Here is a 15911-nt window from a genome sequence, read left to right on the forward strand (position 1 = left end):
AGCAGCAGATAGAACACAGCGAGGACAAAGTACGCAGCGTGGGATTTAGCATAGCTCAACGATGGAGAGAAGAGAACTGGGAGAGAAGGAAAGCAGACAGACAACACATAGGGAGGGGACAGCGTCTGAGGGAGGTGGAGGGGCGGTAAAGGGCGAGGGGAGAAAAAAAAAGATGGCGAGGGAATGGGAGTGAGAGAAAAGACGACACAGAGATTGACACTGACGGAGGAGAGAGAGAAAGACTGCTGGAGAGGGAAGGGACACGGGGAAGGAGACTGTTGTTGGGAGAAGGAAAGGAAAAGAGAGAGGAGAGGTTAAAGGAGAGATGGAAAGAGAGAGGGGATGAGAGCAAAAGAGAGAGGGGGGGGGGAGAGGCGAAAAGGAGGGAAGGATAAGGCAGGCGCGCCTGCAAAGCCTCTGGTCCTTGCGGAAAGAAAGCTGGCGCATGCTCATACAGGGGGACACACGCCCAGCCCAGTGCAGCGGCATGATACAGCAGAATCCAAAGGAGACTGAAGAAATGGAGGAACACTCAGCCTCATTCTGGCCTACATCCCCAATGTCAGATGGCAGATACAATGGTAAAATAGAGACATCTTAAAGATTAAATAGAGACATTTCTCCTCTGGTGTCGTTTCCAATATATATATATATATATATATATAAAAATCTCAATAGCCTAGATGTTTTCCTCTCAGATTAGGCTAGACGCAGTCTTCAGTTTTCCACTTGAATCGGTTTCAGCATACCATGTGAAATTAGGCTAGAGGCACGTGGGTGCTTTGAGCATAACACATGCCGTATATGAGAATATTTTGCTGTTTCTGGGGGGGGGGGGGGGGGGGGGGGGGTCCATATGAGATGATCTTAATGATCCGATTGGGGTTTCATTAAGCTAAGCCCTTTCAAAACAAACAGTTTTCTCCCTTTACGTAACCCCAACCCACTAAACTCTTGCAAGACTATTGTTGAACCCGATTAGCGAATACTGCATGAACTGTTGCCACAGACAGCTCTTGAAATAAGCGACTCCAGGCCGGACTGCGTTGAAAGTAGAGTCCTTTCCACCTCCTCAACATTCACTTTCTCCTCTGCGTGACAACAGAGTGAAGCAGAACGTGTCGACTAAGAGAAGTCCACCTGACTGTTGTGTAACTGTAGGGCGAGGTGTCATCCGATGTCTGCAGCCGGACCACAGGACACAGTCAGACAGAATTTTAAAGAGGAAACGGGAGAGAGGGAAAACGGTTGTAGTCTGCGGCCCGGAGTGTTCGTTACCCATCCATGCAGATCCACATAATGTCTCAAATGGGACCCATTTCCCGATAGAGTGCACTACTTTGGACCAGGGCCCAAAGTAGTGCCTACAGGGAATATGGTGCCATTTGGGACGCACCGAATGACAAGGAACGTTTGACAAAAAACAGCTGGTTCAGTCTAATCCCTATGAGAAAGACGGGAGAGTCAGAAGAATGGGTGGAGCATCGTGTGGGACAGAGATGGAATTTCTGAAAGAAACAGGAAAACAAGCGAATACAATATGGAACAGTGGGATGTTTCTTTCTGATGTGGTGAACTGATGGTTTCCTGCTTTCACTGTCCCAGAAAAGACCAGAAACAAGATCCCAGAAAGGCTACAGCGATGCATCCACCTTGCCCTCCCCCGGGGTCCTCCTTCTGAGTGTCCGCTCTTAACATTGTCACTGTTGTAGCTCCGGCCAGGGCTATCTGTACTGTAGCTGTGATGTGACTCAGCACTGGAAGACTGCCCTCTTGAGATAGCCGAGAGGGTGAAGCTGCCAGGCTAAGGGAAAACGGACCGGTTACATGTAAAACAGGATTGTTCTGAAGTTACCCCACAGTATTACACAATTTAGTTCACAAAAGCCTTGCATTGATTTCTCCCCAAAGAGGAAACCATAGCCTAATCTTCTCTGTAATTACAAGAAAGAAGGTCAAGTTCAAACAAGGTTTCTGGTGATCCGACCAAAATCCCCCAACCGTGGCTCTATTTTCGGATGCCTATTTGAAAATGTTGTTGCCATTTGTGCAACTCTGGCAGGCATTATCCTGACTCGATGAGAAGCGGGTATTGTTTGGGGATAATGAGGATCGTGAACCCAGACCCAACGGGGAAATACTGGGCAAAACTGGTTGAAATGACATCATAGTGACATAATCTCAATCCGTTTCGGCCTGTAATGGTAAAAGCTTTGATCCCTTATTGGTGTCACTTGTTAAAATCCACTTCAAAATCAGTGTCGATGAAGGGGAAGAGACAGGTTAAAGAAGGATTTTTAAGCCTTGAGACAATTGAGACATGGATTTTGCCCTCAGAACAGCCTCAATTCTTCGGGGCATGGACTCTACAAGGTGTTGAAAGCCTTCCACGGTGATGTTTTGTACACTCAGTGTATATGCCTAGAATGATGCTTTGTTGATGTCAGTATTGCCTTGTACCTTAAGCCTTATGCCTTGGATGTGAAGCCATTCATTTTACAAAGTTATTTAAAAAAATACTTGCTTTGATATTCGCTCCTCATGACCAGCCCTTGATCTTAGTCAGCTAAACACATAATACTTGACTGCACATGGTTTAACTATATTTTATGGAGTCAGATAAACATTTTAATAGGCTAATTGCTTGGTCTTATTATGAGTCGCATGTGAGGTATATATCATATGCGTATATCAAATATTACCCCACTACAACCCTGTAAGCAGTCTATGGAACATACTGTCGATGCGCGAAAAATGCTAATATTGGTACCATGACTTGAATGGGATTTGTGCCACATATGCTAAAACGTTAGCATTTGGAAACAGGGCTCGGGAAACTAAACCAAAGCATGGATTTGCTGTTATACCTTGTCCATAGACTGCTTACAGGGTAAGGAAACCAATGTGACATTTTTGGTGGACTACCCCTTTAATTTAGGGCTAGGCAACAGACCTGCTGCGTAGGGTCAAGTAGCTCTGAGGTCATGCTGTATTTTTAGGCCTAAAAATACCTCATGAACTCAGAGCTACTGACCCTAGACAGAGTGCCCACCATCCATCACAATACTAATTTAGTCACAGTATTATTTTTCAATGATTCAGGAGGGGACGATGACATGCAAACCCAAAAGTAGGCTAGGTCTTGCATCTTCAACAAGGCACAGTGTCTTAATCTGTGAGCTCTTGTGTTCTTCACTGGGGTGACAGAAGCCAAAGAGAGTATTTATTTATGAGCAGTGCTGTGAGGAGAGGACATTCCAGTCATGCTGATCACGTCCCCACCAGCTGACTGACTGACATGGCTTCTCAACATTCATCCCTGTTACTACGCCTGGCTCTATACACTCCCTCGGGTCCGGGGGTCAGGGAGAAGACATTGTCAGTCATCACCGATGTCCTCTTGGACACACCTTCACACACCCCCCTTCACTTCAGATCTCCAGCGGTTCAGTCAGGGCATGCCGGCCTCAACGTTGACTTCACTACAAACACTCTCGGATGCCAGGAACAAGCTAAACGAAGTAGATCCTGGTAGTGTGAACAACGGAAGTGGGAAAGCTTCCAAAGATATCTTCCAAGGCACTCAAGTGTTGAAAGTACAAATGCCGTAGTTTATTCTGCCTTGGCTCGGCAATTTCATTGCAAGATTAAAAAGACGCACCGTCCTCTGATGCCACATTGAGGGTAAAATAGTGCTCTTCTTCCCAGTGTTCAGGTCAGTGAAGTGCACCAGTCCTTCATGCAGCAAAGCACGCCCACAACATGATGCTGCCACCCCCGTGCTTCACGGTTGGGATGGTGTTCTTCGACTTGCAAGCCTCCCGCTTTTTCCTCCAAACATAACGATGGTCATTATGGCCAAACAGTTATATTTTTGTTTCATCAGACCAGAGGACATTTCTCCAAAAAGTATGATCTTTGTCCCAATGTGCAGTTGCAAATCGTAGTCTGGCTTTTTTTAATGGCGGTTTTGGAGCAGTGGCTTCTTCCTTGCTGAGCAGCCTTTCAGGTTATGTCAAAATAGGACTCGTTTTACTGTGGATATAGATACTTTTATACCTGTTTCCTCCAGCATCTTCACAAGGTCCTTTGCTGACTATTTTTTTCTGAGGTCTTGGCTGATTTCTTTTGATTTTACCATGATGTCAAGCAAAGAGGCACTGAGTTTGAAGGTAGGCCTTGAAATACATCCAAAGGTACACCTCCAATTGACTCAAATGATATCAATTAGCCTATCAGAAGCTTCTAAAGCCATGACATCATTTTCAGGAATTTTCCAAGCTGTTTAAAAGGCACAGTCAACTCAATTCCCACTGGAATTGTGATACAGTGAATTACACTTAGTGACCCCAACCTAAGTGTATGTAAACTTCCGACTTCAACTGTAAATAAACGGATGGCTCCAGCGAGTCCATTGATATTCATAGACTCAAAGTGAACCGTCTATTTCAAGGTAGTCATCACCCCCGTCACCAAAATATAGCAGCCAAGATGCCCTGGACACACTCTGCTGTCAGGTCTAGGACACCCTCACAATACAAGAGTCTCTAACCACTCCCCAGCAGGCAAAGCTGGTTATAACTGCGGCATTATAAAGTCACTGTAATGATACCATTGCAGCCAGTTTTGCCCGCTGGGTCTGAATCTTCTACTCAGCATGTTGGCCAATATACACACAGTGACATGTCTGCACGTTTAAGCCCAGGATAAATCATAATTAGTTGGCCAGTCTGCGACTGGTATACAGCCTGCTACAGATAGATCACTTATAGAACAGGCAGCCTCTCCGTTACGCAGTCAACATGTCTCTGGGTCTTGGGCTGGTAAGAAACACTGTTACCGTGCTGCAAACAGAGCAGGGCTGCATGATGTTGTCAATACATCCGACTTAAGGCTGAGAGTAACCATGAATCAGCTCAAAATAGCTCGTAAGAGTAAGATCATAGAGTTGTTTATGTTTATAGTTGAGGTTTTGGCTTGTGGGTTATGGGGATGTGTGCGCGTGTGTGTGTGATCTGTAGGTGTTCGTCTTTACTGGCAGAGGGTCACCCACTCCATGAGTCCTGCCCGCCCGCTCCACTCACAGTTGGCTGCCTGGGTCAGTGGATATGACCTAGTTTCCACAGTCGGTCCCTGCTATTAGGAATGGGATGGACTTCACCATGTCACCACGCTCTCTCTCTCCCTTTTCTCCCCCTCTCTGTCTCTAACGGCATCCACGTGGACCATGAACATTGGTCTCGTACTACAGGCGTGTCGGTGGAAGCAGGGAAAGCACCGGTTGCCTCAGAGGCCCGGCCAGGGCAGAGCAGGCTATCTATAGGCAGCTCTCTACAGTGCTCTGTGCAGCATGACGAGAGATGAGCGAGAAAGAGCGAGCGAGAGAGAGTGTGCGGAAGAGAGAGAGAGAGGGAAGGGGGGGAAGTAAAAGAGAGATAGTGAAAGAGAACGAGAGAGAGAGAGCACTGGTGCTGCTGACTTCCTCTGGAAACATCAGTATCTGCTGGAAACAGATGTCAAAGACGCTCTCCGAGCGACAGTGCAAATGGGCCTACAGACCGCTCATGCGTGCAGCATTAGGCTACCACTCCTCTTGAGCTTGAGAACCAGCCAGTCTTAAGGTTAAAAAATACATGAAAAACATTGACCGTGTTTCTGCCCAGTGCTGGCCCAGTGCTGAATCAAGACCCATGGGTGTCTTAGGTCCTACTGTTAAGATGTTAATCTCCTCAATACACAAACATGACGAGTGGTGGTGGAGAATGAATACCGTCGAGTAACATTGGGCCTCGTTCAGTATTTTTCACACAAAAACAACTAAGAGGAAATAGGCTAGGCAGCCTAACATCCCTACAGGCAGAGTCTAACCACCACTCAAAGAATCAGTATAACAACAAGCCCAAGATAATCCCAGATTAGTAGAGAGCCAGCCATGACATCATATTAAGGAATTTTCCAAGCTGTTTAAGAGGCACAGTCAACTCAATTCCCACTGGAATTGTGATACAGTGAATTACACTTAGTGACCCCAACCTAAGTGTATGTAAACTTCCGACTTCAACTGTAAATAAACGGATGGCTCCAGCGAGTCCATTGATATTCATAGACTCAAAGTGAACCGTCTATTTCAAGGTAGTCATCACCCCCGTCACCAAAATATAGGAAGTTCATCTGGGCTCTGTCCGTCTACGCAGTGCTGTGGCTCAGTGACCTTGCTACCTGCACCACCCGTACACCACAGCACACGGCAGTACAGTGGAGGCTGCTGAGGGGAGGACGGCTCATAATAATGGCTGGAATGGAGCGAATGGAATGTGGTTGACACCATTCCACTTATTCCGCAGCAGTCATTACAACGAGCCTGTCCTCCCAAATTAAGGTGCCACCAACCTCCTGTGCAACAGTAGAGTATGCGTGTCCTTGAGATCTGACAGATAGCCAGGATCAGACCTAGCATCTGTTCTGGAGATCTCCTACCTGCATGAGGTATAAGGGAATTCTGGACAGACGAGTTCATTAATTAGGCTAAAGGTATCCTCAAGTATTTCAGTCAATATCACTGCTAGGTTTTTGCATTCCACATTAAATGCAGGCTAAAATGTACGCAGCCTATTCTTTCTCAAACGTTAGGTGAATCCAATGACTGCATAAACAAGGGTGGACCTGCTTTTCCAGTTTGTTTATAGCTAGCACGTTAAAGTAATTCTGTATTTACATGCTAAGATGTCAGAGGCCATTGGCGCAGGGAATCAGTGAGCGGCCCTCAACGAATGTCTGGCATTTACCTGTATCCTGTACTGCAAATGTCCCTGAGGAAAAATAGCAGCAACGTGGGATACTAATCCCTATACATCTGTACATCTTATAACAGAGTGCAAGACAGAGAGAGCAAGGACGCAGACCGCTTCATCATGCACTCAAATGCAACCAACAGAGATTAAGCTAGTACGAGTTGTCAGCCATGACATACTTGGTAACATTGGTCACCCAATGTCCTTTAAGAATAATGGACTGGCGTGTTCGAGATTTTTTTCACGGGTGCAGAACGATCATGTTAAGTTAACAAGTCATGTCCTGTTCATCTGGCCAGCTGTTGAGTGTGAGAGACATCTGCTGGCATGGACTGCTGATGACCGCACAGAGGCATGTGTACAGCTGCTTGCGGCAGGGCGGGCAGACAGACTGCGATCCCAAATGGCGCCCTATTCCCTACAGCTGGGTTCCAGCAGCAGCTCACGCTAGGCTACGCTAATGCACTCAGCATGGGTCTCCAAGACAACTCTTTGATTCATAGTGAACCCCGAAGTGCAGAAAGTAAGGAGTGCTTTGGCTAAATATTGGACCAATGGCAATTAGTGTTGGCTAGGATCTCTTTTTCGCCATCCAATCACAATGAGGCACTCTAGTTTTGTGCATCTTGTTTATAAAGAGTTAGGTGACTGCCAATTTAGTTTAGTCTTTGACTTAGCTTGAAAATGAATCCTAAAAGCACTGTTACTGGAGCTATGTTGTAGAACTAGTCTTAACTGAATTGTGGTCTGGGATCAGAATGGGATCAGAGGCAGGGTCAAAACGGATGAGTGCAGATGTAAATTCCCTGCAGAGAACACAGAACAACAAATTACCACCATAATTGAATCATAGTATGTCGTATGAATATCATACTACACTGCAGTAGCATGTAGCCTTCAGACCAGCTCATCCAATTAGGCTTCAGACATGTTTTACAGAGCTCCCTAATTGGGCGGTCCAATCATATTATGCAGGGAAATGTAAAAACTAAACGTTTGTCAGACAGCAGAGGGACATTTGTCAGCATTTTTTGTACCAACAAAAATGTAAAATTATGGCTAGGAATAAAACATTTTCCTAATTTTCTTAAGTTAGGCTATATCCCAATACGAATGAGCATATAATAATACAATGATAATGGAAATTAGGTCTAGTTCTCGAAAAGCTCCTCAAACAGGACAATAAGTCATTTCTACAGATTTCCAACGTATGAGAGATCAGGGAAGTACAATTCTTACAGCCTTCTCCGGGATACATTTAACAAGATGGGCGTGGAGGAGGAATTGGATAGGAGAGAGATGGAGATAAGCCTTTGTCCCTCGATATTCCTTTGCAATAGACTTTGTCTGTGATTTCGACCTCGATCAAAAATAGTCGAGGGTTAATGGAGAGTGTTGATTCATCTAACAAATGTACAGACCTACGGGCAAGTAGCGAAACCATGCACGCTCATCTCTCACTGCAACTCACAGCACAAGAGCTATGACAAATTGCGGAGGGCAGAGCGAGAAAGAGGTGTGTCCGCAACAGAAAAAGCACCGACAAAACGCCATCATCTTATCGCCCAATTTGGCATGAATAGACCTCAAAATGAAAATTACAAGGGTACTGAATAATATCGAAATAGTATGAACAACAGCTAATCGATTCTACGGTGAATCGATTTGTTTTAGACAAAGCACCACATGGCAAGGGCTCGCGGAATGCATCTCCTCACAAATTAGATTAGACTTTGAGCCAAGATAAAGAGGTCTACATTTCCTAACAAAATGGCTTAAAAAGAATACCCGGCCTACTACTTGATTACAAAGTTGTAATAGCAGTACTTGACATCGCATGCATCCCTGGAAAGGTGCGGCAGACCAAACCACTACAAAGCATTCTTGAAATATGAATAATTAACAGTTAGCTAATTATGTAATAAGCAGGTGAAATAACATTCGTTTGACAGTCTACTTTTGGTTGTCTATAGTGGACAACAAGTAACTGCAGTCAGGCAAGCCACTGACAATAAGTGGCCTGATGATAAGGTGTAGTCACCAGCCAACATCAGCACCATTGTCCGCGGAAAGCACCGCTGCGAAAATCCAATTTCATAGGATCCAGATGCACAAAAAAATCTAACTGACACACAAGTGTTGATGTAGCTTTAAAACGTTTGCTACTGTCTGTACATGGATCAAAGCAGAAATACTATATCAGGCAAAAACCTATCCTGTAAGGGACACTGTGATTTCTTCTTTCAGTTCTCAAGCAAGACACGCTACCCAAAGTAAAGACAGGCCTCAAGTAGGCAAAATAGAAGGGCACTACTATCTTAAAATCGTAGCTAAAATCTGTGGCCATAATGATTGGCTAGATAGATAGTTAACGTTAAGCTAATTAGTTTGATAGCTAGATAGCTAATTTGTAGCTTGCTAACTAAATTACACCCCTTGGCTACATTCATTAGCTAGCTTAGCCTCGGTTTACACATCATGACAACTGTCATATCTCAATAATTAAGTTAAAAGTCAAAATATATAACAAACTACAAAGTGCATATTTATGGACAAATCAAGTTAGCTACTTTTGATCCAAATGTCCACGTGGCTTGTTTGGGGCTCGTGCCTGTTGTGATGAAGCAGCTAGCGAAAGTAAGACAGTACCCAGGCCCAACTTCTCCTCACACCCAGACCTTGTCAACGGAAAAAAAGATTCGCTCGTTGCCTCAACGCTAAATGACAAGCACGAATGGCGCTTTTGTTTTGCCCCGAAAAAAACGGAAACTGCTCGAATTCTTAATCAATCGAAGACACCTAGGAGAAATGTATTGCAGAATGTTCTAGGTTTGCTATAAATAGATAAGGCGTCTCTCTTACCTGTGTGGCAGACAGTTATTGTCTCTCCAGCTGCAGTCACTCAGTGGACACCCGACGGAGAAGAGTAGTTGTCGCTAGGCGGCCTGAAGGGGAGGAGGGCGCCAGAGTACAGACAGAGATTGTTCTGAAATTTCTTCCTGAGCGTTCTGCACTAGAATGCTTGAAATAAAAGAGCTTTGTGTGTAGACCTACAAGGATCTCAGAGGAGGCTGGTAGGAGGACCTATAGGAGGACGGGCTCATTGTAATGGCTCGAATGGAATTCATGGAACGGAGTCAAACATGTGGTTTCCATATGTTTGATGTGTTTGACACCTTTCCATTTATTCAATTCCAGCCATTACAACAGCCCGTCCTCCTACAGCTCCTCCCACCAGCCTCCTCTGTTGATAAAATGGTGTTAGATGATGATATTAAAACTAGTTTAGCTGATATGAACAAATTACAGGGCTTCTACAATGCTAACCCAAATGAATGACACAATGGGAGACCTACCTTGTTAAGTAGCCTTCTGCCCTATGTAATAGGTGACAGACACAATTTTTACCAATTACCTTTTGTTATTTTCTCACATTAAAACAATGTTGCATCTAATCTAATATATTTGAATTTCCATTCCTCTAGGCCTGGCTTAGTGTCAATTTACCAATGATTATGTAAGAATGACTGGAAAACCTGCTTAGAGGGATCTGGAGTGGCAATACCCTTCTTGCCCTAACACCTAGGGGTGGGGTATAGCAAGGGAAGCACTGTGCTTTCCACTGTTAGTGACCTCTAAACATCTATAGGTCTGGCCTTCTGCTCTGGCAGACTGACTGATCTAACACTCCTCCATACTAAACCAACCATAGATGGCAGTAATTGGTTACAATTGTGTAATTACGTGTAACTAGACTACACATACACTTACAGTGAATGGAATATAATTTGTTCCCTTATGTAACCAATGGAATAGTCCACAAAGTGCAAATTCCAAGCTAAATTGAGCACACCTCAAGTGTATTATATAAAAGTACTTGGCAAATTTCGCCCTAGGTCTGGTATATTTATTAGGAGATTGAGCCACCTAGAAACACATACTGATATTTTGCAAAGCAGTGGTTTGCATGTGTAATACATGTTGCATACAGTGTTGCCAGAAAGCATTGCATTGTGCCATACATTTTGTTAAGGAAGTCTTAACCACAAGGCAGGGTTGAGGTTAGCCCCTGGAGTTGCTTAGCAACCAGAACCCTTGAGAATAAGCATGCTTTTTTTTCTCCAGTTAGGGACAAAGGAGGGAGAGGGGGAGAAAGAGGCAGATGGTACATGTCTGAAATTACTATGGTGTGTTTGGTCTGCATTTTATTTCAGGTGATTTGACATTATTCCTCTTTTAAATTGTTAACAATATCTAACAATTGGTCTTAACATACCGTGAAATAAATATTCATATTTTACTACTGATTAAGGTCGTTCAAAGCCAAATAAAATAAGGTAAATCCCACCTGCAGTTCTGTGGTTTGAAATTGTTCTGTCTATTCCATATTGACACTCACTACAGCTTTGCATAATAGTGTGTAGGCTATGGTATGGCACTGTTCATTTAATTGCAATATTTAATTGCCATATTAGTGTAAGTAAGTAAGTAGCCTTGCATGAGCCTTGGCTGTTTCTATAGCATGAGGCAGCTTAATGTACAAGTACACCCCTTGGACAGGACACTAGTCTATCACAGGGCCAATACACTGTAAGTGTAAGAAGACAGAATATGTCTTTCTGTTCTAGTCTAGTTTTAGGCATGTGAGGCAGATTTATGTTAGATTTCAACTAAAGGCAGTCAAGTGGGAACAGAGATGGGAACAGGAATCAAGATGGTGCCGACAAAGATGGTCGCCTCGCTTCGAGTCCTTAGGAAACGATGCAGTATTTTCGTTTTTTAATGTATTATTTCTTACATTGTTAGCCCAGAAAATCTTAAGTGTTATTCCATACAGTCGGGAAGAACTATTGGAAATAAGAGTGACGTCAACTTAACAACATTACGACCAGGAATACGACTTTCCCGAAGCGGATCCTTTGTTCAGACCACCACCCAGGACAGTGGATCTAATCCCAGAAGCCGACACAAAACAACGTCGCCGCAGAAAAGGCAGACGGAGCGGCCTCCTGGTCAGGCTCTGTAGGCGTGCACACCGCCCACCGCTTCCGAGTATACCACTCGCCAATGTCCAGTCTCTTGACAACAAGGTAGACGAAATTAGAGCAAGGGTTGCCTTCCAGAGAGACATCAGAGATTGTAACATTCTCTGTTTCACGGAAACATGGCTCTCTCGGAATACGTTGTCGGAGTCGGTTCAGCCACCGGACTTCTTCATGCGTCGTTCCGACAGAGATAAACACCTCTCTGGGAAGAAGAAGGGCGGGAGTGTATTCTTCATGATTAACCACTAATGGTGTAATCATAACAACATACAGGAACTCAAGTCCTTCTGCTCACCCGACCTAGAATTCCTTAGAATCAAATACCAACCATATTATCTCCCAAGAGCATTCTCATCAGTTATCGTTATAGTTGTGTATATACCCCCTCAACCAGACACCACGACGGTCCTCAAGGAACTTCACTGGACTCTATGTAAACTGGAAACCATATATCCTGAGGCGGCATTTATTGTAGCTGGGGATTTTAACAAAGCAAATTTGAGAACAAGGCTACCAAAATTCTATCAGCATATTGATTGCAGCACTCGTGAAGGCAATACACTTGAACACTGCAGCTCTAACTTCCGCGATGAATACAAGGCCCTCCCTTCGACAAATCCGACCATGACTCCATCTTGCTCCTACCGTCGTATAGGCAGAAACTCAAACAGGATGTACCCGTGACTAGAACCATTCAACGCTGGTCTGACCAATCGGAATCCATGCTTCAAGATTGTTTTGATCACACGGACTGGGAAATGTTCCCGGGCAGCCTCAGAGAATAACATCGATCTATACGCTGACTCGGTGAGTGAGTTTATAAGGAAATGCATTGGAGATGTTGTACCCACTGTGACTATTAAGACCTAACCTAACCAGAAACTGTGGATGGATGGCGGCATTCGCCCCAAAACTGAAAACGCGATCCACCGTGTTTAACCATGGAAAGAGGACTGGGAACATGGCTGAATATAAACAGTGTAGTTATTCCCTCCGCAAGGCAATCAAACAAGCGAAATGTCGGTATAGGGACAAAGTGGAGTCGCAATTCAACGGCTCAGACACGAGACGTATGTGGCAGGGTCTACAGGAAATCCCGGCCTACAAAAAGAAAACCAGCCACGTCATGAACACCAACGTCTCGCTTCCAGACAAACTAAACACCTTCTTTGAACTAAATGACTACTGTCCCGTAGCACTCACTTCTGTCATCATGAAGTGCTTTGAGAGACTAGTCAAGGATCATATCACCTCCACCTTACATGCCACCCTAGACCCACTTCAGTTTGCATACCGCCCCAACAGGTCCACAGACGATGCAATCACCATCACACTGCACACTGCCCTATCCCATCTGGACAAGAGGAATACCTATGTAAGAATGCTGTTCATTGACTGCAGCTCAGCATTCTACACCATAGTACCCTCCAAGCTCATCATTAAGCTGGAGGCCCTGTGTCTCAATCCCGCCCTGTGCAATTGGGTCCTGGACTTTCTGACAGGCCGCCCCCAGGTGGTGAAGGTAGGAAACAGCATCTCCACTTCGCTGTCCCTCAACACTGGGGCCCCACAAGGGTGCGTGCTCAGCCCCCTCCTGTACTCCCTGTTCACCCATGACTGTGTGGCCATGCACGCCTCCAACTCAATCATCAAGTTTGCAGACGACACAACAGTAGTGGGCTTGATTACCAACAACGACGAGACTGTCTACAGGGAGGAGGTGAGGGCATTCGAAGTGTGGTGTCAGGAAAACAACCTTTCACTCAACGTCAACAAAACAAAGGAGATGATCGTGGACTTCAGGAAACAGCAGAGGGAGCACCCCCATATCCACATCGAAGGGACAGTAGTGGAGAAGGTGGAAAGTTTTAAGTTCTTCGGTGTACACATCCCAGACAAACTGAAATGGTCCAACCACACAAACAGTATGGTCAGGAAGGCGCAACATCGTCTCTTCAACCTCAAGAGGCTGAATAAATGTTGCTTGTCACCTGAAACCCTGACAAACTTTTACAGATGCACAATCGAGAGCATCCTGTCGGGCTGTGTCACTGCCTGGTACGGCAACTGCACCGCCCACAACCGCAAGGCTCTCCAGAGGATGGTGCGGTCTGCACAACACATCACCGGGGGCAAACAACTTGCCCCCCAGGACACCTACAGCACCCAATGTCACAGGAAGGCCAAAAATATCATCAAGGACAACAACCACCCAAGCCACTCCCTGTTCACCCCGCTACCATCCAGAAAGAGAGGTCAGTACAGGTACATCAAAGCTGGGACCGAGAGACTGAAAAACGGCTTCCATCTCAAGGGCATCAGACTGCTAAACACCAATCACTAACTCAGAGAGGCTGTTGCCTACATAGAGACTCATATCACTGGCCACCTTAATAAATGGATCACGATTCACTTTAAACAATGCCACTTTAATAATGTTACATATCTTACTTTACTCATCTCATATGTACGTATATACTGTACCTTATACCATTTATTGCACCTTGCCTATGCAGCTCGGCCATCACTCATTCATATATTTATATGTACATAGTCTTATTCCGTCCCTTTAGAGTTGTGTGTATTAGGTAGTTGTTGGGGAATTGTAAGATTACTTGTTAGATATTACTGCACTGTCAGAACTAGAAGCACAAGCATTTCACTACACTCGCATTAACATCTGCTATGGCACCAATACAATTTGATTTGATTTGAGAAAAAGCTCCTTGATTTCTTAGCCACAAGGTGGCATCCTTTCTCTGGACAACGTCCCCCAGCACAGACTTACACTGAGTGTACCAAACATTATGCTTTTTCCATGACATCGACTGACCAGGTTAATCCAGGTGAAATCTATAATCCCTCATGGATGTCGCTTGTTAAATCCACTTCAATCAGTGTAGATGAAGGGGAGGAGACAGGTTAAAGAATGATTTTTAAGCCTTGAGACAATTGAGACATGGGTTGTGTATGTGTGCCATTCAGAGGGTGAATGGGCAAGACAACAGATTTAAGTTCCATTGAACAGGGTATGGTAGTAGGTGCCAGGCGCACCGGTTTACACATGCTCAACAGTTTCCTGTGTGTATCAAGAATGGTCCATCACCCAAAGGACATCCAGCCAACTTGACACAACTGTGGGAAGCATTACAGTCAACATGGGCCAGCATCTCTGTGGAAGGCTTTCGGCACTTTCTAGAGTCCATGCCCCTACGAATTGAGGCTGTTCTGAGGGCAAAAGGGGGTGCAATTCAATATTAGGAAGGCGTTCCTAACGTTTGGCACACTCAGTGTACAATCATAGACTCTGCTCTAAGGAGTTGGTACAAGAATTCCTGTCTCCCACGCTAAAACTTGTGTCTTTGTGAGGTCACAGCACTATGCACAACATGGCCTAATGTACTGTAGTCAGCCTTTTTTGTCAGTCATACACTAGTGTCGGCTACTTCCTTACCGGTCTACATTTTGCGATACACATGCATGTGTTCTGTATCATTTCTTTGTGAGTGTAACCAATGCTGTTTAATGTACTAACCAACATACAGTACTAGAGTATTTGTATAAGTATTCTGTGTGTTTTACCATGTGCATGCATTTACCACATGCATTGACGCATACTTACTAGTGACACTCAATACACTGCACTAACATTACTGCATTAAAGTCCTACTGGTCAGTGACTCAAACTCTTTACATCATTCCGTCGTCTTTTCTGCTATAAAACAAAACAAATCGGAGAGTGCTACACCAACTGACCAGCCATGTCTGGAAGGTGTCCCTCTTCTCCTTTCCGGCCCAAGCCCAGTCTTCAGGGAGAGGTCAAGGGTGTATTTCGGGCGGGGGGGGGGGGGGGGGGGGGGGGGGAGAGATTGTGCGGCTGTTGGACTGTTTACAGGCCAAGGCTATTGTCCAGAGGATTATCTGGCATCTGATGTTAGACTTTTACAGGGAGGTTACCTTCCTACCCTCCCTCCAGACTTGTGTGTTGTCATAGACCCCTCCCCTCCTCTCCTCTCCCCTCCCTCTCTAGATTCCTCTTCTATACACTGGGTAAAGACTAGAGCTGTTGGTACGC

General features: G+C 45.0%; 1 protein-coding gene across 1 annotated transcript in view; it reads right to left on the reverse strand.

Annotated features, from left to right (window-relative positions):
* Window positions 1-9751, reverse strand: part of LOC120034665 (microtubule-associated protein tau-like) — a 39283-nt gene extending 29532 nt beyond the window's left edge. The window contains exon 1 of the mRNA XM_038981265.1: window positions 9654-9751. The gene's annotated coding sequence lies outside the window, so the exon portion shown is untranslated. The remainder of the gene's footprint in view (window positions 1-9653) is intronic.
* Window positions 9752-15911: the final 6160 nt, after the last annotated feature.

The sequence above is a fragment of the Salvelinus namaycush genome, chromosome 3 (genome assembly GCF_016432855.1).
Source record: "Salvelinus namaycush isolate Seneca chromosome 3, SaNama_1.0, whole genome shotgun sequence".
NCBI lineage: Eukaryota > Metazoa > Chordata > Actinopteri > Salmoniformes > Salmonidae > Salvelinus > Salvelinus namaycush.